Genomic DNA, 24,388 nt, shown 5'->3' on the forward strand with positions numbered 1-24,388 from the left:
TTATACGTGTTACTTCCTTTATCTAGAATACATTTCCCAAACTAGTTTTCCTGTCTCTAACATAGGGATAATATAGCGTCACCTTCCTCAAATGGTGGTTGTGATGATTACATGACTTCTAAGCATTTGTTAGGTAAAGTATTTAGGAGAGGGTTTGACATATGATGAGCATCAATAAGTGTCAGTTATTACTATCATCTTTCAAGACTTTGTTCAAACGCCACTTGTTTTATAATTTGCTGCTATCTCCCATAAATCTTTTGAACATGTCTTTACTGAAGTTCTTATCCCTTAATATTGTTGTTTTGTTATATATTTATCTACCTTGCTGGGCCATGTGTTATGCAAAGGCAAGGCATGTGCCTCATGCTTCTTTAGATTCAAGGCACCTAGACGATGTTAGGGACGTAGTGGGCATGTACTGAATGATTGCCGAGTGAATGGAAGACTTAAGTAGGAATGATAAAGACACTGATTAATCAAAACAAGTATGAGTAATGTTTACTACTTCATTAAACCGGCGTTTTTCTAATTCGACAAGAAAATTCTAGACTAATTGTTTTAATTAACTATAATTATTCTTCTTCTTTATCTTCATGCAAATCTAGGTGTTTTTTTAAGAGAAGGCTCAAAATCTCTTCCATCTATAATGTTCGTTTCTCTGTGTTCTGAATAAAAATAATTGCTATAGTAGAAACTTCACCAAATAAATACCTGGTGAACCTTATACCTCTTCAGTTTGTTATGTTAGGGTCTTCTGATTGAATAATTTACAGCTGCTTTTGTTGGTCTTTTCTCAGGCAAAAATCTTAAAATGTTTGCATCCTGGCCAATACAGAATCAACACAGTGCTAGAGTACTAGAGCTAGATTATGGTGCTACCTAGTGGTCAGTTTTTGGCACATACGTCATTGAAACAGTCTTATGCTCTTGTACATTTTCATTTTGTTTTTTTATATTGACAATTGTAAAATGTCATTAGAAATCACTAAAGATCGGCCAGGCATGGTGGCTCACGCCTGTAATCCCAGCACTCTGGGAGGCTGAGGTGGGCGGATCACGAGGTTAAGAGATAGAGACCATCCTGGCCAACATGGTGAAACCCCGTCTCTACTGAAAATACAAAAAATTAGCTGGGCATGGTGGCGTGTGCCTGTAGTCCCAGCTACTCGGGAGACTGAGGCAGGAGAATCGTTTGAACTCAGGAGCTGGAGGTTTCAGTGAGCTGAGGTCACGCCACTGCACTCCAGCCTGGGTGACAAGAGGGAAACTCCATCTCAAAAAAAAAAAAAAAAACAGAAAAGAAATCACTGAAGATCTTGCTCTCTTCTTCTCTCTAGTATCTTTAGCAACTGTTCTATGCGTCATTTCTCTTCCATTCACCTAGTTTGCATCTCTTCAGCGAATAGAGAATTTAAAGATATACTTGAAGACCTATTATCAAGCTGCCAGATACCATTTTCTCCCACAGGAAACCGGAACTTTTATAGGCAGAATTCATGACACCAGCTTCTTCGGGCCATGCTACCTACCACACGCCCCCTCTGACTCCAGGCAGGTCTCAAAGGCTGCCCATGACAAAGGCACGCCCCTTTGCACACATTCTTTTAAACAATCATTCCCTTTTCCCTCTTTTGAAACCAAACAATTCCTTCAAAAACACAGTTTCAGGCATAAAATAGGAAATAGTACTAAACAAACGGAAATATTTTGCTTTAAATACTGAAGCCATTTGTTGACATTAAGAAATAGTTTGCATTCAAAGCCCATAAATGAAAAGAAACATGATTCATCCATCACAAGGGGACTTTATAGATAAGAAATAAGCTCCGGCCTGAACAATTGTCTGAAGTATGAACAACTCTTCTCTGGGAGCTTTTGCTGAGTCATTTTTCAGGAAGTGGGCTGTCCAGGGAGATTTCTACGGGAGGAACAATCGACAATATTTTCATATTAATAACCTCCAGTTGCTTTATTGTTCTCGAAACTTTTGTTAATGAGTATTTTCCTGTTCGGTGAAAAAAACATTAATCAAAAGACAAAGCCTAATTTGATTTATTTGTATGTGTTTGGGGTTCTTTTCTTCTGTAAGTGATGTTAAATATATTTAAGTAGGAGTTAGCTAATTGCAAACCTAATTGTCTTCATTAACTGAGTATAACCTCAGGAAATATTTTGTTCTGAACTTTATTTTTAAATATATGTGCAATAACAGGTTTTGGAGGGATTGCACATACAGGCTGATATAGTTTGGATGTTTGTCCCCACCCAAATCTCAGGTGGAAATGTAATCCCCACTGTTCAAGGTGGGGCCTGGTGGGAGGTGTTTGGGTCACGGGGACAGATCTCTCATGGCCTGGTGCTGTTCTCACCATAGTGAGTAAGTTCTGATGAGATCTGGTTTTGTAAAAGTGTGTGGCACCTCCTGGACTTGCTCCTGCTCCCACCCTGTGAGATGCCTTCTTCCCCTTCACCTTCTGATTGCAAGCGTCCTGAGGCCTCCCAATAAGCTGAGCAGATGTCCCGCCATGCTGCCATGCTTCCTGTACAGCCTGCAAAACCATGAACCAATTAAACCTCTTTACTTTATGTATTACCCAGCCTCAGTATTTTATTTTATTTTATTTCATTTTATTTTATTTTCTTTTATTGAGACAGAGTCTCACTCAGCCACCCAGGCTGGAGTGCATGCAGTGGCATGATCTCAGCTCACTGCAACTCCACCTTTCAGGTTCAGGCAATTCTTATGCCTCAGAATCCCAAGTAGCTGAAATTACAGGCACCTGCCACCATGCCCAGCAAATTTTTGTATTTTTAGTAGAAATGGGGTTTCGCCCTGTTGGCCAGACTGGTCTCAAACTCCTGACCTCAAGTGATCTGCCTGTCTCGGCCTCCCAAAGCGTTGGAATTACAGGCATGAGCCACCACACCCAGATTTCAGGTCCCTTCCTTCCTTCCTTCCTTCCTTCCTTCCTTCCTTCCTTCCTTCCTTCCTTCCTTCCTTCCTTCCTTCCTCTTTCCTTTTCTTTCTTTCTTTCTTTCTTTTCTTTCTTTTCTTTCTTTCTTTCTAAGGCAGAGTCTTGCACTGTCACCTGGGCTGGAATGCAGTGAGGCAATCTCGGCTCATTGCAACCTCCACCTCCCAGGTTCAAACAATTCTCCCTTAGCCTCCCAAGTAGCTGGGATTACAGGCGCCCGCCACCATGCCCAGCTAATTTTTTGTATTTTTAGTAGGGACAGGGTTTCACCATGTTGGCCAGGCTGGTCTTGAACTCCTGACCTCATGATTCGCCTGCCTCAGCCTCCCAAAGTGCTGGGATTACAGGCATGAGCCACCATGACCAGACTCAGGTATTTCTTCATAGCAACACAAGAACAGCCTAACAGACAGGCATACCTTGCTTTATTGCACTTCACAGACATTGCATTTTTTTAAATAAATTGAAGGTTATGGCAACCCTGTGTCAAGCAAGTATATTGGCACATTTTTCCAACATCATGTGCTCACTTAGCCTCTCTGCATAACATTTTGGTAAATCTTGCAATATTTCAAACTTTTTCATTATTATAATATTTTCTGTGGTTATCTGTAATCCATGATCTTTGATGTTACTACTGTGATTGTTCTGTGGTGTCACGTACTGCGTCAAACTTAATCAGTAAATATTGTGCGTGTTCTGACTGCTCCAACTACCAGTTGAGTTCCCCATCTCTCTTCCTCTCTGTGAGTCTCCTTATTCCCTGAGACACATGATATTGAAATTAGGCCAATTAGTAACCCTACAATGGTCTGCTTCTAAGTGCTCAAGTGAAAGGAAGAGTCACACATCTCTCTTTTTAACTCAAAAGCTAGAAATGATTAAGCTTAGTGAGGAAGGCATGTCAAAAGCCGAGACAGGCTGAAAGCTAAGCCTCTTGTGCCAAACAGCCAAGTTGTGAATGCAAAGGAAAAGTTCCAGGGAACCCATGAGTGATAAAGAAACAACCTTATGGCTACCATGGAGAAAATTTTAGTGCTCTGAAGAGAAGATCAAATCAGCCATGACATTCCCTTAAAACCAAAGCCTAATCCAAAATAAGGCCCTAACTCTCTTCAATTCTGTGAAGGCTGAGAGGGGTGAGCAGAAGAAAAGTTAGAAGCTGGTAGAGGTTGGTTCATGAGGTTTAAGGAAAGAAGTTGTCTTCACAGCAGAAAAGTGCAAGGTGAAGCAGCAAGTGCTGTTGGAGAAGCTGTAGTTAGTAAATAACTTAACCAGAAGATCCAGCTAAGATAATTGATGAAGGCACCTACACTAAACAACAAATTTTCAACGTAGATGAAAAATGTTCAACCTTTTACTGAAAGAAGATGCCATCTAGGACTTTCATGGCTACAGCGGTGAGGTCAATACCTGGCTTCAAAGTATCAAAAGATAGCCTGACTCTCTTATTAGGGGCTAATGCAGTTGACAACTTTAAGTTGAAACAGTGTTCACTGATCATTCCCAAAGCCCCACAGTCCTTAAGAATTATGCTAAATCTTCTTTGCCTGTACTCTAGAAATTGACAACAAAGCCTGGATGACAACATATTTGTTTACAGCATGATTTACTGAATATTTCAAATTCACTGTTGAGACCTACTGCTCAGGAAAAAAGATTCCTTTCAAAATATTACTAATCATTGACAATACAACCAGTCACCCAAGAGCTCTGATGGAGATGTACAAGGAGATGAATGTTATTTTCATGCCTGCTGACACAACATCCATTCTGCAGCCCATAAATCAAGGAATAATTTCCACTTTCAAGTCATTTCATTTAAGAAATACATTTTATAAGGCTGTAGCTAACATAGATAGCAGGTCTTCTAACGAATGTGGGCAAAGTCAGCTGAAAGCATTCTGGCAAGGATTCACCATTCTACATGTCATTAAGATTTGTTTGGAGGAAGTCAAAATATCAACATTAACAGGAGTTTGGAGGAAGTTGATTCCAACCCTCATGGATGAGTTGGAGGGGTTCAAGGCTTCAAGAATTCAAGAACTTTGGATTCGAGTTCCCTTCAAGGTAGGGGTAAAGTTTCCATTTCATGGTTTGGAGGAACTAACTGATGATGTGGTGGAAATAGCAAGAGAACTGGAAGTGCACCCTGAAGATGTGAGTGAACTGCTGCAATCTCATGAGCAAACTTGAACAGATGAGGAGCTGCTTCTTATGAATAAGCAAAGAAAGTAATTTCTTGAGATGGAGTCTACCCCTGGTGAAGATGCTGTGAACATCACTGACATGACAACAAAGGATTTAGAATGTTGCATGAACTTAGTTGATAAAGCAGTAGCAGGGTTTGAGAGGATGGATTCCAATTTTGAAAGACATTCTAGTGTGGATAAAATGCTAACAAACAGCATTACTTGCTACAGAGAAACCTTTCATGAAAGGAAGAGTCAATTGATGTGGCAAACTTCATTGTTGTCTTATTTTAAGAAATTGCCATAGCCACCTCAACTTTAGCGAGCACCACCCTGATCAGTCAGCAGCCATCCACATCAAGGCAAGACCCTTCACCAGCAAAAAGACGATGACTCACTGAAGGCTCAGGTGATTATTAGTACTTTTTAGCAATAAAGTTGTTTATTTTTTTGTGAGACAAGATCTCATCATCTTGTAGCCCAGGCTGGAGTGCAATCACAGCTCACTGCAGCCACAACATTGCAGACTCAGGTGATCCTCCCACCTCCACCTCCTGAGTAGCTGGGACTACAGGCATGCACCACCACTCCTGGCTCTTTTTTTTTTTTTTTTTGCATTTTTTGTAGAGGCAGGGTTTCACCATGTTGCCCAGGCTGGTCTCAAACTCCTAAGCTCAAGTGACCCACCTGCCTTGGCCTCTCAAAGTGCTAGAACTACAGGCATAAGCCATCGCGCCCGGCTCTGCAATGAAGTATTTTTTAATTAAGATATGTACATTGGGTTTTTTAGACATAACGCTATTGCACTCTTAACAGACTAGAGCATAGTGTAAACATAATTTTTATATGCACTGAGAAACAAAAAAAATTTGTGTGACTCATTTAATTGTGATATTAGCTTTGTTTCAGTGGCCTAGAACCAAACCTGCAATGTCTCCAAGGTATGCCTGTAATCATTTTGGATTCAAATTCCCTTCAAGACTGGGGCAATGTTTCCACCTTATGCTTTGGAGCCTCTTCTCCCCAACTCCTTTTGAGATTTCTCTCAGTTACTTCTCAGATAAGGGACAGTGTGGGCTTCTAGAGACCAACTAAAAGATACAAGGGCCCTTCAGAAAACTCTAGCAGGGTCATCGAGGACAGACAGGCTCAGTGTGCTCCCTGGAGACTCCTAAAACGTACATGCTTTTTGGCCCTGTCCAGAGGTGCTGAGCCTCTCTTTCAGTTTATGAATGAGAACTTGTGACAAGGGACTGAGGCCCCCTGCCTATGAGACTGGGAGAGGCACATTGTCAAATCAGAACATAATGTGATTATGACTTCTGTTCATATAAATAATTATCATGCTTCTTGTCTAATTTAACACAAATACATTACCCACAACCTGCCCCCTCCCCACCTGCCCCCATAGAAGCTGTGATGAGAAAGCCTCATTTCACATCACAATGTAGCTTTCCTTTCATTCCAGGTGATGAACAAAATGGGTCCAGTTATGTGGTCAGGTCTCAGAATCAAGGGAGGCTTCTGTGTAGTGTAGCAGTTAGATTCAAAGACTCTAGAGTCAGACTGGTTGGGTTCAAATCCTACCTCTGCTACTTATTAGTGATATGACCTTGGGTACTTTTCTGTACCTGGAGTTTTCTTTTCTACATAATAGACAAGCTCCTGTCTCATAAGTTTGTTGGGAGATTTAATTAAGTAATGAAAAGAAGGTCTTCAGTAGAGGGCCAGGAAAGTAACAAACCTTATAGAAGCATTAGTATTATGCCATGGCATGATGAGGAAAGATATTATGTATCACTGAAGATAATTATTTTAATTAACCGATTTCTGTTTTTTGGTCTGGTGAAAAGGATTGTTCCTCTACATCTTTTCAAATGGACACATGTGGATATTTCTCTGATATTCAATGATCCGTTTCCAAAAGATCAGTTGGAAAATAAAGTAAATATGTCCTATCCAAATTACGTCCTATGAGAAGTACCATTCAGGACCTAGAGTGGCTTTGAAGAGGGGGCTGTCTGTGTTGAATCTTGAAGAATATGTAGAAATCTGTTTACCAGATAGACAGACGGAAGGGCATTCCAGACGAAAGGAACAGCATCTACAAATCTCCGCACCTGGCTAATTTTGTATTTTTAGTAGAGACGGGGTTTCTCCATGTTGGTCAGGCTGGTCTCAAACTCCAGACCTCAGGTGATCCGCCTGCCTCGGCCTCCCAAAGTGCTGGGATTACAGGTGTGAGCCACCGTGCCCAGCCTACTTTTGCATTTCTGAGGCAAACCCAACCTAGTCATGATGTCTTTATCTACCTTATAGAAGATCATATTTAGTTTGCTAATATTTTGTTTAGGATTTTTGCTTCTATTTTCATGGGTTGTACTGGTATAAGCTGTTCTCATCTGGTTTGCTATTGAGTTCATATTGACTTACAGTTTTGATCAGGGATTTTTTTGCTCTTTTATTCTCTAAAATGGTTTATATAAAATGGATACACAATATCTTGTGTTGCCCATGAAAATGCTCGGTGACCACAATGTTCACATGTTTATTAAAAAGTTAAACTGAATTCTTTGAAGCCCACTTTTGGGTGTTACTACTTTTGTAGTGAGCACTTAGTACAGGACCTTCTATGGAAAAGTCTTCAATAAATGTTTGCTGGAATAATTAATCAATGTAGTAAATAATTAATAATGTAGTCAATAACGCATAATGTAGTAAAATGGAACCAGTATGTTTGAGTAGTGAGTTATTCCTTCCTCCACCCATGCTTTGTCTTCAAATTTCCCGTTGCCTACTGTCACTTTTCTGGATTGGTCACCACTCAGAAATTTTGATGTTGTAAATGTTTATCTTACAAAATTTTTGGAGTTAATTTGGTTTGTAAGGCCTGACACAATCTGGCCCCTTACAAGGACAGCTATTGTAGAGTAGAAATTGAGAGAATGACTAATGTGAATTCCTTCATTTCAAACACACTATGATAAAAAGAAAAGTTTCCATTTATACCACGTTTTACAGGGTTATGGTTCAATAGGTGATCTGTATGCTTCCTTTTGACTTCCAAACACATGTGTTCCTTTGTTTCTCAGGAAGTAATCATCATGTAGCCATGGAAATCAACGAGTGCAAAGGAAATGTTGCAGGGGAATAATGAAGCCAACTAACTCAGCTCTACACAGTTGGTCACATCCTAAAACAATTAAAATACATCCAAAAGCCCCTAGAGGAAGTGTTGATCAGTGCTTGGTATTTTGACAACAACTTGTACAGTATGTGAAAGCATTTCAAAAATTCTAAAGCATTTATAAAATGTAACATATTATCAAGATGAATGAACAAATATTTATTGAGTGACTACTATGAACTAGGTACTTTTGCATATATGCCCTCATTTTATTTCAACAGCCCTATGGAATAGCTGGTTTTGGTATTATTTCCATTCTATTAATTTAAAAAAAAAATACTAAGACTCCCAGAGGTTAAATGACTTGTCTAGTAAGTGAAAGAGACAACACGAATATGTTCTTTCCACCAATCAGAATTCATCTTAAAGATGAATCATGCCCAGATCCATGGCCTAAATCTCAAGAGGGACCCAACATGGTACAAACCACCTCCCAACCAGCTTTCCACACTGGTAAATAAGACTTAACTGTTTCTCTGCTTAACTAGGCTTGCAACTTACATCCTTGGAGGTAGGTTTGTGATTTGGAGGTTTAAAATTTTATCTCAATAACAGGAAAGATGAAGACCATGCGTTTTTTGAAGTCATTTATAAGGCATCAACATCTTATTAATCAAATTCTGACACAGTGGACAATCCCATTATTCTCCTTTTCTTTTGGAAGAGTTTGTCATGTTTAAATCTTCATAAAGATCCAAAGTTTATATTATACAGACATTTGTCTTATGATGATGTTTCAGTGGAAGGAATTGAGAGTAGTAACTGCTTTAATCTTTATTTAGAGTCTTAAAATAATGGAACTTACCTTTGGTGAAAATCTATGGACTCAGTCTCATTATTTTGTAAGCCATACCTTATATTTAATGCAAATTATATTAAGTTTCTCATGCAAAAGAGTTCAGATAAGGACTAGGGCAGTCTAAGCCTGGTATGGCAGCCCCTCAAAGTCATCAGACACCCAGACTGCTTCTACTTTTCTGCTTTCTAGCTTTAGCAAGTGACTTCCATTCTCAAGTTCATCTCAGGACACAAAAACACTGCTGTAGATCCAGCCACCAAACCCCCAATCCAGGCAGCAGGAAGGAGGCTGGGGAAGGACAAAGAGGATGTGGACCAGCTGTGTGTCCCCCTTTCATAAGGGTTTTCCGGGAAATTCAATCCGGCAACTTCTGCTTTTATCTCATTGGTCAGGGCTTAGTCACATGGCCAAACCTACCTGCACATGATGTTGGGAAAGATAGTCTTTATCTGGTCTAAGGAAGAAAGAATGGGGGAATGGACACAGGGAGGTATCCACAACTGCAATCATAAAAGATGAAGCAGAGGGACAGAAAAGCCCACATAAAAGATCAAAGTCTTCAAAATAGGAAGAATAATTGGGTTTGAATCTCATGTCTGCTATTTACCAGAGGTAGCCGCATCTGGGAGACCAGCTAGAAGAGGATTTGGACCAGGGTGGTAGTGATGGAGATGGGGAAAGGTGGTCAGTTTCTGAATATGTTTTGAAGGTAGAACCAACGGGATTTGCTAATGGATTAGAATGTGACGTCTCAGAGAAAGAGGAATCCAGGGTGACACCAAGTTTTGTTGTTATTGTTAAAGCAGCTGGAAGAATAGAGTTGTTCACTTACTGAGAAAAAGAGAACATGGTGGGAGGAGCAGGTTCAGAATGGGAGTGGAAGGAGATCAGAGGCTCAGATGTTTATTACACATTCAAATGGAGACGTTGAGTTGGAAGGTGGACATAGAGTCTGGAGCACAAGGAGGTGGTACACACTAGAGATACATACATTTAGAAGTAAGCAGTACATCGATAGTATTTAAATCCCTGAGACTGAATGAAATCATTAAAGTAGTAAGTGCAGATGAAAAATGGAAGAGCTCTAAAGAGTAAGCCCTGGGGCAGTCCACTATTGTGGATGGCTAAGTGTTAACCAGCTTGGCCATAAACTGGCTGAGCGGGAGAACAGAAATGCATGTTCTCACGTAGGGCACAGAGAGCCCAGGAAAACTGAAAGAACCCAACAAGAAGATGAGAAGCAGTGTGGTGGAAGCCATGTGGAAGAAGTCTTTAGGAGCAGGGCGTCACTGTTTTAGATGCTACTGAGAGGTCAAATAAGACCACGACATTTGCTATGTTTGCCTTTTAAGAGTAATTTCAGTGGGTGGTGGGGGTAAAAAGAGAAGAAATAAGAGGAGAATTGGAGACAACAAGTAGATACAACTATTTTGCAGAATTTTGCTATAAGAGGAAAGACAGAAATGGGGGTTGGGGGTGTAGCAAGCTACAAGGGAAAGTGGGATCAAGAGATGAGTTTTTTTTATGATGAGAGAATGCTTATACGGCACTGGGGAAAAGGCGGAAAGTGACAATGCAGGGGAGTGAAGGGAGGATTGCCTGCATCACTGTCATTGACTTTGTAGGCAAGGAAGGGAAGAAGTTAGGGTTCTAGTGTGTAAGTGGAGGTGTTGGTCTTTGTAAAAAGCATGGAGAGTTCTTCCAGGGAAACAAGAGAAGGCAGAGTCTATAAGCCCAGATTTCGGTAGGTGGGTAGATGTGGTTGTGGGACCTCATGGAAGTTTTCTTCTGCTCACTTCCGCTTTCTCAGTGTATAGGAAGAAAGGTTATCATGACAATGAAGATGGAGAAGAGTGGTTGAATTTTTGAGAAAAGAACAAAAGGAATTAGCCAGGCATGGTGGTGTGTGCCTGTAGTCCCAGCTACTTGGGAGGCTGAGACAGGAGAATTGCTTGAACCCAGGAGGCAGAAGTTGCAGTGAGCCGAGATTGCACCACTGCACTCCAGCTTGGACGAAAAAGCGAGACTCCATCTCAAAAAAAAAAAAAAAAAGAATAAAAGGTATGAAAGAATTCTCTTCCAATAGAGTAAATGAATAAATGAATGGGCTAGGGAAACATAGTATGATTGCTAAGGGTCCACCAGAGATGAGTGATCAAGAATATAAAATGAGGTCGGGTGCTGTGGCTCACACTTGTAATCCCAGCACTTTGAGAGGCTTAGGTGGGCAAATCACTTGAGGTCAGGAGTTTCAGACCAGCCTGGCCAACATGGCGAAACCCCGTGTCTACTAAAAATACAAAAATTAGCTGGGCATGGTGGTACGCGCCTGTAATCCTAGCCACTTGGGAGGCTGAGGCGGGAGAATCGCTTGAACCCAGGAAGGGGAGGCTGCAGTGAGCCAAGATCGCACCACTGCACTCCAGCCTGGGTGACAGAGCGAGATTCTATCTCAAAAAAAAGAATGTAAAATGAGGTCAGCTTAGCTGTGTGCTTTTGTTCAACTGTGAGATGGAGTAGGGAAAAGTTGAATTTAACAAAGATGGTAGTTTAGCCAGATAGTTCAACAAAGTGAGAGGGGTAAGGAACTTGAAGGTATATTCAAGTGAGTGATGAAAACATTTGACCACAGATTTGAGCTGGGCAAGGAGGGAAATGACATGGAAAAAGTTATTGACATAAAACACATAAGAGGATCAATGGGTTTTAGATTCTAATAGAGCTGAAGGATTATTGGAGCTCACAGAGTATGTGTGAGCCCACTAACAACAACAACAACAAAAGTCCTGAAATTCTCAAGTCTAAGCCTTAATGATGTCCGAAGGTGTCTACAACACAGGGGCTTGCCAGTGTGAGTTCACCCACAAAAATAAAATCAATCAGCTTTCTTCCAGTTCTCTCCAACACTGACCTGAGACACACAGAGTGGCCTCCTAACATGGCAGGGTTAAATCCCGTTCCAGGATTCCAGATTTTTACACACTTCCTGCCATTTTCTGCAAATGGCAAAGAAGAGATTTCAGTGACAAAGGAGGGCTCTGTGACAGGGCAGAATGCCAGGTCAACCAAAGAATCTTCCATTTCTATAGCCTGAAGAGAACTGAACAGCAGATCTCTGGCAGTCTATTGTGTTAACCGCCTTTCAGGGCAAGACCACATCTGTGTGGAGCGGTTCATTAAAGCTGCTCCACATGTACTGGGGCTGCCCTTTCCCTTTCCTGATTCCCACTCTTGCCTTAGGTGTGGAATAGAGAGAGAAATTAGAACGTCTCTGGCCAGGCTCTTTAAATACGAAAAAGGAAGAACCCAACACCTTGGAGGTGTATAAGAAAGGAACAAAGTAGCCCTGAATCAAATCTCTCAGGAAAGACATTCCTTCGGAGTGTGTTGTGAGGGCTGCGTTTCTCCAGCCATTAACTAGTAAATACCAGCCCGAGCATCTTCATATTATTGACTGACATTACAAAAATACCAGAGTCAAAAACACATTTGTACAAGTCATGCTGAAATTCTCCTTCTTTCTCTCTATGCCACTGAAAAGCCCCAAGTTTATTTACTATCTAAATTCATGACAGACATTTTCAGCTTCCCTTACGTAGAAGTCTTTTATCTGGATTTTAGAATTTTTAAACCATTCTCTTCATTGAGTATACAGCCCTAAGAGAGAAGAAATGGTCAATCAATAGTCTTTTTTTTTTTTAGCTTCTTAAAAAATCTTCCAGCAATAAATACAGCACCAACTATCCAGAAGTTTTGAACTGGAGTTTACTTGATTATAATGAACAAAACCAGCAAGTAATGTGCTTTGATTTCTTGAAATTTTTTTAAAGGCCATTTTTGAATTTTTAAGTAAGTGTCAGATAGTACTCCTCTTTCACTTTTAGTCAATACTACTGATACTTGTTACCCTTCACAAATCCCAGGTCCTATATATTGTTGAACTTAGGTAAGGTAAAGATTTGCCACTAGAGAATGGAACTGAAATCAAAATGTTCCGCTTCTGTGAGTTTAAGAAAAACCTCTAATGGTTCCTTTTAGTGTGGGGTTTGGAGTTGAGTAGTATTTAAAGCACTAAACTGTCTCTCCAGTATTTGAGGGGATTAGGTTTAGGGTTCATTGTGTTGACTGTCTTTTGAAAGATTAGATAGTTTAGTTAGGCTCCTACTGGCCATGTAAATGTCTCAGTGTTTATTGACTGTCTGCAGTCATTATCAAAGACTCTGAACACAATCGACACCTTGTAAACAGAAATCCCATTATTTTTGTAGTACCGATAAGATTTACTGAGAATTTAATTTTTTATGATTGACTGGCCAGTTAAAGATATTAATGCATACAGGAGAGTGTGATAAATGAGTATGAATTCAGTCAACAAACTTGCCCTTTTTTTGTTTGGAAGCTATAATCTCATTTTGCTTGTAGATTGTAGAAATAATCTATATGGCATTCTATTTAAAAATGCTTCTTAAGTACATTTGAATGTGTTATATGCATTTCTATGAATCCTTCAATGATCTACAAAGGGATTTACGTTTTAAGGGGAAAGATGTCTTAAATCTTTCAGTACCTAGAAAGAAAAAAAAAATCTATGGATAGTGTCCTAATTTATGCAGGGAACAGGATAAGGATTTATTTTGGGAGTAGTCCGTGGCTGCATTTAAAAAGGCTAGAGCTAAAATAAAATTTGGAAAGCCATGCAGTAGATGTGTTGTGTTTGACCAGAGGCAAAATCCATGAGCTCAACATTATTTTGATTCTGAATTTAGTGACTTCTGCAAGGGGGTTGCTCTTCAAGCTTCCCTCCCCACCCCGCAGTGAGGCATGTGCTGGACAGAAGAGGGTCAAGGAAGTGTGGTTTTCTTGGGGACCTGCATGGCACAGCTTCAGGAGATGACTCTGACAGCATTCAGAGTTCAATCCGGGCAAGAAAAAGCCTTGCTTCAGGAAGCACTGGAAGGGGGCTGGAGTTTAAGAGAAAGCAGAAAGAAAGAAAGAGGGTTAGACAATTCTGCCTGAGAGAAGTGGAAAGTGTGCCCCCAACATCTTTGATTGCCTCAGTATAAAACATACATTGTTTAACACACACAAAACAAAATCTTTGCAATGAAACCCAACACACTTCCACAGTCTCAGCTCCCAGCTCTGCTCTACTCATCTTCGAACACCTGCCCTGGCTCCACAGCATGTGCCTCCTTGCCTGTGCCTTTGCCTTCACTGTACCCTGCTTTCCCGCTTCCTGATGTGAAACTGCTCTTCGCCCCGAAAGTCCAAAGATCACCTCTTCTGTGACGTCTCACAAGCTCCCTCATATAGCTCACTCACTCGCTCCACTATATGCATGGACTTCTTGTAATTTGTGTGTCTAGCTTCACTACATCTGTAAACTCCTAGAGGGCAGGACTCAATCTTGCTCTTTTTTTTCAAATATCCCCAGAGTCTAGCATATAGTATGTACTAATAAGTATACAGAGCAGGAAGAGGAAGAGCCACATCTGTGCTTTTGCTCACACTCCATCCTCTTTCTTTCTTTCTTTTTCAAGGCAGAGTTTCACTCTTATTGCCCAGACTGGAGTGCAGTGGTGCAATATTGGCTCGCTGCAACCTCTGCCTCCTGAGTTCAAGTGATTCTGCTGCCTCAGCCTCCCGAGTAGCTGGAATTACAGGCACACACCACCAGGCCTGGCTAATTTTTGTATTTTTAGTAGCAACGGGGTTTCACCATGTTGGCCAGGCTGGTCTCAAACTCCTGACCTCAGGTGATCCGCCCATCTCGGCCTCCCAAAGTGCTGGGATTACAGGCATGAGCCACCGCACCTGCCTTCCATCCTCTTTCAATATAAAGCTTAGCATTCCCAAGAACGAACTGTTTTTGTTTGTTTGTTTGTTTGTTTTTGTTTTTGAGCCAGAGTCTTGCTCTTGCCCAGCCTGGAGTGCAGTGGCGCGATCTTGGCTCACTGCAACCTCTGCCTCCCAGGTTCAAGCAATTTTCCAGTCTCAACCTCCCAAGCAGCTGGGACTACAGGCGCATGCCACCATGCCTGGCTATTTTTTGTATTTCTAGTAGAGACAGAGTTTCACCATGTTGGCCAGACTGGTCTCAAACTCCTGACCTCAAGTGATCCAACCACCTTGGCCTCCCAAAGTGTTGGGATTACAGACATGATCCACCACGTCTGGACCGAACTGCTTTTTGAAGACTTCCTTGACCAATGATCTCTCACATCTTTAAACTCTCATAGCACCCAAGTGAGAATTGCACACTTAACACTTAACAGATCTGTGTCCCTATCTTAGTTGTGTTTTTATATCTATGTGCTATTTCCCCAACTACAATCAAAGAACTCTTTGGACTAGTGGTTGAGTGTTTAACCTCTTTGTATCACCCATGAGGCCTAGGGGGCTTCACTTAGGGTTGTTACCTAACAAGTGGTTGTTGATGAAGAGCTGAGGAAGGTCTGAAAGGTAGATGAGGAAGATTATTTGACAGATTCAGTGAAGGAAGGCACATTCAGAACAGCCTAGGCAAAGACCAAGGTCAAGCAATAAGGAGCGGCAGGTAGACCTCACCGAAACCCTCAAGCACCTCAAAAGGAGACAAAGCAAGTCCACCAAGTGTTTAACAAGAAGAAATAAAATCCCTGCACTTAATTAAGCTAATCTAATGGAAAGCCAGGGCACTTGCAACTAGGAGCACATGTCCACAATCAGTGGCTGGTGACAAACGAGGCAAAGAGGAAAAAGTAGTAACAGTGAGAACACTGAGAACTGAGGGAGAACAGTGAGAACTAAGCATTTGACATATATTCTTTTTCTAACACATTTTTATTGAGATATAATTTATATACCAAACAATTCACTCAGTTAAAATATACAAGTCAGCCGGGCACAGTGGCTCACACCTGTAATCCCAGCACTTTGGGAGGCCGAGGTGGGCAGATCACCTGAGGTCAGGAGTTTGAGACCAGCCTGGCCAGCATGGTGAAACCCCGACTCTACTAAAAATACAAAAATTAGCCAGGCATGGTGGCAGGCACCTGTAGTCCCAGCTACTCAGGAGGCTGAGGCAGGAGAATGGTGTGAACCTGGCAGGCGGAGCTTGCAGTGAGCCTAGATCGCACCACTGCACTCCAGCCTGGGTGACAGAGCAAGACTCCATCTCAAAAAACAAATAAACATATAAACTAAAATAAAATAAAAGTATACAAGTCAATGCTTTTTACTATATCCACAGAGTTGTGCAACCAACAGTACCATCAATTTAGAATACTGTCGTCACCCCAAAAAGAATCTCCATTCTCTTTAGCAATCGCTCCCTATTCCCTTCCCAACATTACCCTTCCACCCTGACCAGTAACTCTAGTCAACCACTAATCTTTCTGTTTCTACAGATTTGCCTGTTCTGGGCATTTCACACAAAAATAGAACACAATATGGCTTTCTTTGTGTCTGGCTTCTTTCACTTAGCATAATGTTTTTAAGTTTCATCCATGGTGTAGCATGTAGCAGAATTCACCCCTTTTTATTGCCAAATAGTATTCCATCATATGGATGCATAGCGTTCTATTTATCCACTCATTAGTTGATGGACATTTGGGGTTCATTATTAATATACATTCTTTTATTTATTCTTTCCATTACTCCTGGGAGGTAGGTGTTACTGTCCTCATTTTACAGATGAGTAAACTGAAACTCAGACTAACTATCCTGCCCCCTTTATATAAGGAATGGCACTGCAGGCCGGGCGCAGTGGCTCAAGCCTGTAATCCCAGTACTTTGGGAGGCCGAGGTGGACGGATCACGAGGTCACGAGATCAAGACCCTCCTGGCCAACATGGTGAAACCCCATCTCTACTAAAAATACAAAAATTAGCTGAGTGTGGTGGCATGCGCCTGTAGTCCCAGCTACTAGGGAGGCTGAGGCAGGAGAATCACTTGAACCCGGGAGGCGGAGGTTGCAGTGAGCCAAGATCACACCATTGCACTCCAGTCTGGTGACAGAGAAAGATTCCATCTCATAAATAAATTAATTAATTAAAAATGGCACTGGGATTGATCTTGGTCTGCTTGAGTCCAAAGCCTTCATGTTTAATCACCACCTGTTATTTGGCAAACATTGTCTGTGGAGGGACGTGGCTCATGCCAAATTCCAAAAACTCGTAGAGATCACTGGTGCCCCCCACCTTTCAAGGAATTTGGCTACAAATTTTCAAGTTTCATAGTTGTATGATCTGGAGGAAAGAATATGAGCTTTGGAGCTAGATAGTCTTGAATTTGAATCCCACATAGTAGCTGTGTGATACAGGGCAGGTTGTTTAACTTCTCTGAACCTCAGTTTCCTTTCCTATAAAAATGAAGATAATTCCTACCTTTCAGGGTTGTTCTGAGGATTAAATAGCTAATAATAATATAAGGTATCTGACACACAGTAGCTATTATTATCATACCTGTTTGCAGTGGTAGCAAAAGCAAGTAAAATACACACACACACACACACACACATAAACACACACACACACACACACACTTTCCATAGAGAGGAATTTGAGGAGGTGAGTTTAGGATATGCGGTGGTAAGAAATCTGGGCAGAAATCTCCAGTGGTAGACAGACAGAGATAAAAGGCAGGAACTCAGGTGAGAGGTCAGGGCTAGAGATATGGATTTGGGGGTTATCAGCATGGAGGTGAGGGTTGAAGCTGTGACAACTATTTGGGTAGAACCAGGTAGAAAATAAAGAAATTAATCCAGTGCCTGAGCCCTGGGATGTCCATAATTAAGGCCAGCAGAAGGAATAAGAAGCAGTAAACAGTATAGAGGTAAGTATTTGGAGGGGTTGTGATGATATCAGAATAGCATTAAATTTTGAAAGCCAAGGGAGAGAGGATATTTTAGAAATGGATAAGGGACAGAGGAGAAAGTTGAGAAGGTTAGGTTGTAGAAAAGTTTGCAATGATGAGAACTGAGAGTAGGCTATTAGATTTGGCAGTCAGGAAGTCAACGGTGACCTGACATGTTGAGCATCTCTCCATCCATTCGTTCATTCATTCATCCATTCGTTTTTTCAGCATTCATTGAACATCTGCAGTGCATCTACAGGATGCTGTGCTAGGCTCCTGAGAAATATCCAGGTAAGACATAATCCCTTGCTACACTGAGCATGACATAAAATGAAAGGAAAGGTCAATGTTTTAAGGCCCCTTTTGTCTATGAGTTGAGTCAGGCATGAGAAACTGGGCCCCATGGGACAATTGTGATGGAAGGATAGTGCATTAGCAAATCAAGGGGAAGCAAAAAAGGCTTGTCAAAGGTTGGCTAAAAGAAGGGATGGGAATTTATTCATTTATTTTGAGATGGAGTCTCGCTCTGTTGCCTGCCAAGGCTGTAGTGCAGTGGCGCAATCTCAGCTCACTGCAACCTCTGCCTCCCAAGTTCAAGCGTTTCTCCTGCCTCAGCCTCCTGAGTAGCTGGGATTACAAATGCGCGCCACCATGCCCAGCTAACTTTCACATTTTTAGTAGAGACAGGGTTTCACCATATTGGTCAGGCTGGTCTTGAACTCCTGACTTCATGATCTGCCTGCCTCAGGCCTCCCAAAGTGCTGGGATTACAGGCGTGAGCCACACTGCCCGGCCGGGAATTTAATTTTAAAAGGGGGATTAAAGAGGAGGAAAAGAGAAGGCAGAAGCATTTCAGTTTACTTATTGGACATAAATGTCATCTGAAGAATTTTCTTTTTCCCATTGGTGTATGGTGGAGATGTCTCTACATTGAATCTACCAATTTTTGACACTTGGGGTGAATTTTTAAAGTTGACACTGCATTTTGAGTCCATATATTAATAATTTATCAGGGGGATGCAGTGGCTCACACCTATAATTCCAGCATTTTGGAGGCCGAGGTAGGAGGATTGCTTTGAGTTCAAGACTAGCCTGGGCAACATAGTGAGACCTCATCTCTACTAAAAATGCAAATTAAAAAATTAGCCGGGTATGGTGGCGCATGCCTGTAGTCCCAGCTACTTGGGAGGCTGAGGTAGGAGGATCACTTGAGCCCAGGAGTTCAAGCCTGCATTGAGCTATGATCATCCAGCCTGGACAACAGAATGAGACCCTGTTTCAAAAAAAGAGGAAAGAAAAAGAATTTTTCTTTTCTTCAAGGATCATCAAGGACACAGAATTTTTCTTTCTCCTAGAACTTCGAGTAAAATGAATCCTTCAAGAAAATGCAATGTTTATCCTGTAGTTCCAGTACCTTTTGACCCATTAGAGAAACTACAGACTCCTCCCCTTCATCCCCCAGCCTGCAGCCAAGGTACCTGTAGTTTAAGAAGCAAGTTAGAGAATGAGTTAGAATATCATGGCTTCACATTTGTAGCCATACTTTCTACTTACCATTAAAACAAATAGATCAAGAATAAAAATTAATTCAGGAGTTATGAAGAGGAAATTAAAAATAAGCATAATAGAAATGGGACTACTAAAGTTAAGAAATAAAGCCAGGACCAGGCACAGTGGCTGATGCCTGTAATCCCAGCATTTTGGGAGGCTGAGGCGGGTGCATCACGAGGTCAAGAGTTCAAGACCAGCCTGGCCAAGATAGAGAAACTCCGTCTCTACTAAAAACTACAAAAATTAGCCGGGCGCGGTGGCAGGCACATGTAATCCCAGCTACTTGGGAGACTGAGGCAGAAGAATCACTTGAACCCGGGAGGCAGAGGTTGCAGTGAGCCAAGATCAAAAGATCATGCCACTGCACTCCAGCCTGGGCAATGGAGTTAGACTCCATCTCAAAAAAAAAAAAAAAAAAAAAAAAGAGGAAGAAGAAGAAAGAAAAAGAAATAAAGCCAGAAGCCCAAAATTTAAAGGAGAAAATTATGACACATTAATATTAAAGAATAAAACAAATTAATATTGAAAAGGTTAAGTAAAAAATTTAAGAAAGAAACATATATATATATATATATATATTTTTTTAGAGACAGGGTCTTGCTATGTTGCTCAGGCTGGTCTCAAACTCCTGGGCTCAACCAGTCTTCCTGCCTCACCCCCCAAAGTGCTGGGATTACAGGCATAAGTCACCACAACCAGCCAAGAAAAAACTTTGAAGAAAAAAAGATTGAGGCCGGCCGCGGTGGCTCACTCCTACAATCCCAGCTCTTTGGGAGGATGAGGTGGGCAGATCACGAGGTCAGGAGTTTGAGACCAGCCTGACCAACATGGTGAAACCCTGTCTCTACCAAAAATACAAAAATTAGCTGGGCGTGGTGGCACACGCTTGTAATCCTAGCTACTCAGGAGGCTGAGACAGGAGAATCACTTGAACCCAGCAGGCGGAGGGTTCAGTGAGCCGAAATTGTGCCACTGCACTCCAGCCTGGGTGACAGTGAGACTCCGTCTCAAAAAAAAAAAAAAAAAAATTGAACTAAAACCACAAGAATCAAAAGACCACAAGCTAAAATAACAATAACATTTTTAAAACTGGATGCCAAGAAAATGTTAGTAACATTAAGATAAATAAAAAGATACTGTGGCTCATACCTGTAATCCCAATGCTTTGGGAGGCCGAGGTGGGTGGGAGGATCACTTGAGGCCAGGAGTTCGAGACCAGCCTGGGCAACACAGTGAGACCCTGTCACTATAAAAAAAACTTTTAGGCCAGGCTCGGTGGCTCATGCCTGTAATCCCAGCACTTTGGGAGGTCGAGGCAGGCAGATCATTTGAAGTCAGGAGTTCGAGATCAGCCTGACCAACATGGTGAAACCCTGTCTCTACTAAAAATACAAAAAAAAAAAAAAAAAATTAGCTGGGCGTGGTGGCACATGCTTATAATCCCAGCTACTCAGAAGGCTGAGGCAGGGGAATCGCTTGAACCCAGGAAGCAGAGGTTGCAGTGAGCTGAGATTGTGCCACTGCACTCCAGCCTGGGCGACAGAGTGAGTCTAAAAAAAAAAACCTTTTAAAATTAGCTAGACATGGCGATGAGTACCTGTAGTCCCTAGACATGGCGATGAGGGCCTGTAGTCCCTAGACACGGTGATGAGTGCCTGTAGTCCTAGCTGCTCAGGAGGCTGAGGTGGGAGGACCCTGTCTCTAAAAAAAATTAAAAATTTAAAAAAGATAAGTAAAAAGAAAGTAGAAGTTGATTTTTAAAAATCTAATCAAAAGATTAAAGGAATGAAATATGAAATAACAAAATAATAAAAGTGGAAAATAATAACAGTGCAAATGAATTAAAATACCTAAGAATAGGCCGGGCGCGGTGGCTCAAGCCTGTAATCCCAGCACTTTGGGAGGCCGAGACGGGCGGATCACGACGTCAGGAGTTCGAGACCATCCTGGCTAACACGGTGAAACCCCGTCTCTACTAAAAAATACAAAAAACTAGCCGGGCGAGGTGGTGGGCGCCTGTAGTCCCAGCTACTCAGGAGGCTGAGGCAGGAGAATGGCGTAAAAACCCAGGAGGCGGAGCTTGCAATGAGCTGAGATCCGGCCACTGCACTCCAGCCTGGGCGACAGAGCGAGACTCCGTCTCAAAAAAAAAAAAAAAAAAAAAAACCTAAGAATAAACCAGATTAAAAACCGAAAACTCAGATGTAAAAGAATAAAATGATATCAAAGCTAAAACAGGTAAAAATTAGTGAAACATTAAAAAGAAATATAAATCGATTCGAAAGTGTGCTATAACACACAAATACAAACATGTTAAAGCTAAAGTGTTAAAAATGAATCCCTAATACAATTACCTATCCACAGAGACAAACTGACAGGTACTGTCCACTCCTAATGTGATCCTCCAGGTTCAATGACACTACATTCACCCACATCGCCCAGGGGAGGGCAGAGCCAAGGAATCAAGCAGAGTGGGGTTCCTGTCCTCCATCTAGTTGGAAACATCATGCATGCCCAGGATGCCAAGCAAGCCCACCTGTCCCATGGGCAGCTGGGAGATGCCAGGCTCCCCAGAGACTCCCTAGGCACGCACCACTGTCTCATTGTTGCTGCACACTGCAGACCTCTTTTAGGCGGTGACATCATAGGACAACTGGCAGCCCAGTGAGGAATCTACAACTAGTTATCCTTTTCTCCCATACAAAAGGAGGTGTCCGTGAGGTTAGAGCTAGCTGCAAGTAATAGAGACCCAGAATAATAGCAGCTCAAACTAACTAGAATGATGTTTATTTCTCATGTAACAGTCAAAAAAGTAAGCCCAGACTGAGATGCTAGTCCTCATCTATAAAGTCCTCAGGGTCCTGGGCTCCTTCCAACTTTCTGCTCACCATTCCAAAGACCCTACACTTAGTTAGGCCTTGTCCTCATGGCCCATGATGAAGCTCCTGTCAGCTCTCTCCAGGAGCAAGGAAATAAGAAACTGTGAAGAGTAAACACTAGTTACCTCTTAAGGAAGGTTTCCAGAAATGCCACCTGGCATGTCCGCTCACATCCCTTTAGCCAGACTAAGTAACGTTTAGCTGCAAGGGATGCTGGGAAATGTAGTTTTAATTCTGGGGCCATGTGCATAGCTGCAAATTCTGTTATGGTAGAAAGTGAAAACGGATATTAGGGGTCAGCTACTGGTCTCTGTTTTGGGAGGATGCAACATGAGTGCTCTTCTCCCTCCCCCTCCTGAGGAATGCCTGTTTATTTCAGGTGTGACCCAATTTTAAAAGTCTTTTTTACCCTGGTCTAGGGGAGGAAAGAAAGCTCTAGTAAAACTACATAGAGAAATACTGGCATAAATATGAATGTTTGCACACATTGTGAGAGGGGTCATGATTTGATCAAAGACACCAACATCTCACTCTGATCTAATGTATTAGGAATCTGTGAAAACTAAAGTCATTACAAAGTTGTGAAGACCCAGGTTTGCCTCTTTATGTAAAGAAAGTAATTTGCTTTCTGGTTTGGCTTCTGCCTCCTATTGAGTTCCCTGAATATCTTGACCACCGAATAATAAGGAGAAAGGTTACCTATCCAGATACCTAATAGGGAAAGGTGGGGGAAATGGGAAAGGTTAACATTTCTCCCCATTCTCCCCTTTCTCCCCATTCTCCCCATTTTCCTCTTTGGAGTAGGCCTTCTGGACCCAAAGAATTTACAGAGGAATTTAGAGAAATGTACAGGTCCCCATTATGTTTCTAGCACTTTATTATTCACTAACCAGTATCATAAAAGGAAAGGCCTTTGGACTCCATGAAGAAAAGATACATTCATGGGACCTCAGTTTACATCTGTGTGACAAAAGGACTGAATTAGATTTAATGGTTCTCAAACTATGGTCTGTATAAGCATCGCACTAAGTAGCTGCAGATTCCAGGTAGATAATATATTTTAGTGTAACAATATAATAATGATATAGGCAATGATACAATCAATTATATGATTTCAGATTTCACATTGTAATTATCCTTTAAGAAATTGCTATTTATATAGTTTTGGTGAAATTGCAAAGAAAAACATTTGCAATAATCTGAAAATGCTATTAAAATACCCCTCTTTTTTTTTTAACTACATATCTGTATGAGGTCAGACTTCAACCAAACAACATAACAGATGCAATGCAGAAGCAGAAAAGAGCCCAGCTGTCCTCTGTTAATATTAATATTATAAGATATTAAAGAGATTTGCAAAAATGTAAAGTGATACTACTATGTAAAATGATAAAATGATAGCCAAAATGTAAAATAATAGCCACTTTTTAAAATGTGGCTGCTAGAAGACTTTAAATTACATTATTAGTTGTTTGAGATGATCTAATTATTTTTTTCACATGATATGCAATGTGCATTAACATAATGATTTTATTATTGCTTTTAAAAAATAAATAAATATTTAAAAACTGTGAAAATGTAGATTCTAAGTTCCCCAAACTGCCACCCCCCACCACCAGCAGCACCAAGAATTCTGGTTCCATAGGAATGGACTTGGGCCTGGAAATGTTCATTTTGTATAATTCCTCCAGGCGATTATGATGCAGGCGGTCCTCATCTACCCTTCAGACAGGTGCTCTCTAAGGCCCCTCTCACTCCTAAAGTGTAAACAGAAAGAATGAAGAGAAATATATTATTTTAGGGTCAATGGAGAGATTTAAAATGGTGTTTTGGTTTCCTCTGTGTAGATTTCAGGGTCAGTCATGTGACCTCACTGCAAACAAGTTTTTTTTGTGTCAATGCCTCAAAGTGTCATGGCTTCCTCACCTGTCCTTAACCCTGCCCTTCTGGCCAGTGCATTTAGCTAT

The 24,388-nt window shown here is 41.4% G+C and overlaps 1 long non-coding RNA gene across 2 annotated transcripts; it reads right to left on the reverse strand.

The window, feature by feature from the left end:
* Nucleotides 1–1,742: 1,742 nt before the first annotated feature.
* LOC105480224 (uncharacterized) lies at nt 1,743–22,098 on the reverse strand. Of its 2 annotated transcripts, none has more exons than XR_011607430.1 (4): nt 21,897–22,098; nt 21,140–21,243; nt 2,475–2,552; nt 1,743–1,921 (listed from the first exon to the last, which is right to left on the reverse strand). It is a non-coding gene; the product is annotated as an uncharacterized lncRNA (long non-coding RNA). The 2 variants fall into 2 exon arrangements; XR_011607431.1 differs by lacking the exons at nt 1,743–1,921; nt 2,475–2,552 and adding exons at nt 13,892–14,117; nt 19,406–19,469.
* Between the last annotated feature and the right edge of the window lie 2,290 nt (nt 22,099–24,388).

Source organism: Macaca nemestrina, chromosome 9 (genome assembly GCF_043159975.1).
Source record: "Macaca nemestrina isolate mMacNem1 chromosome 9, mMacNem.hap1, whole genome shotgun sequence".
Classification (NCBI taxonomy): Eukaryota; Metazoa; Chordata; class Mammalia; order Primates; family Cercopithecidae; genus Macaca; species Macaca nemestrina.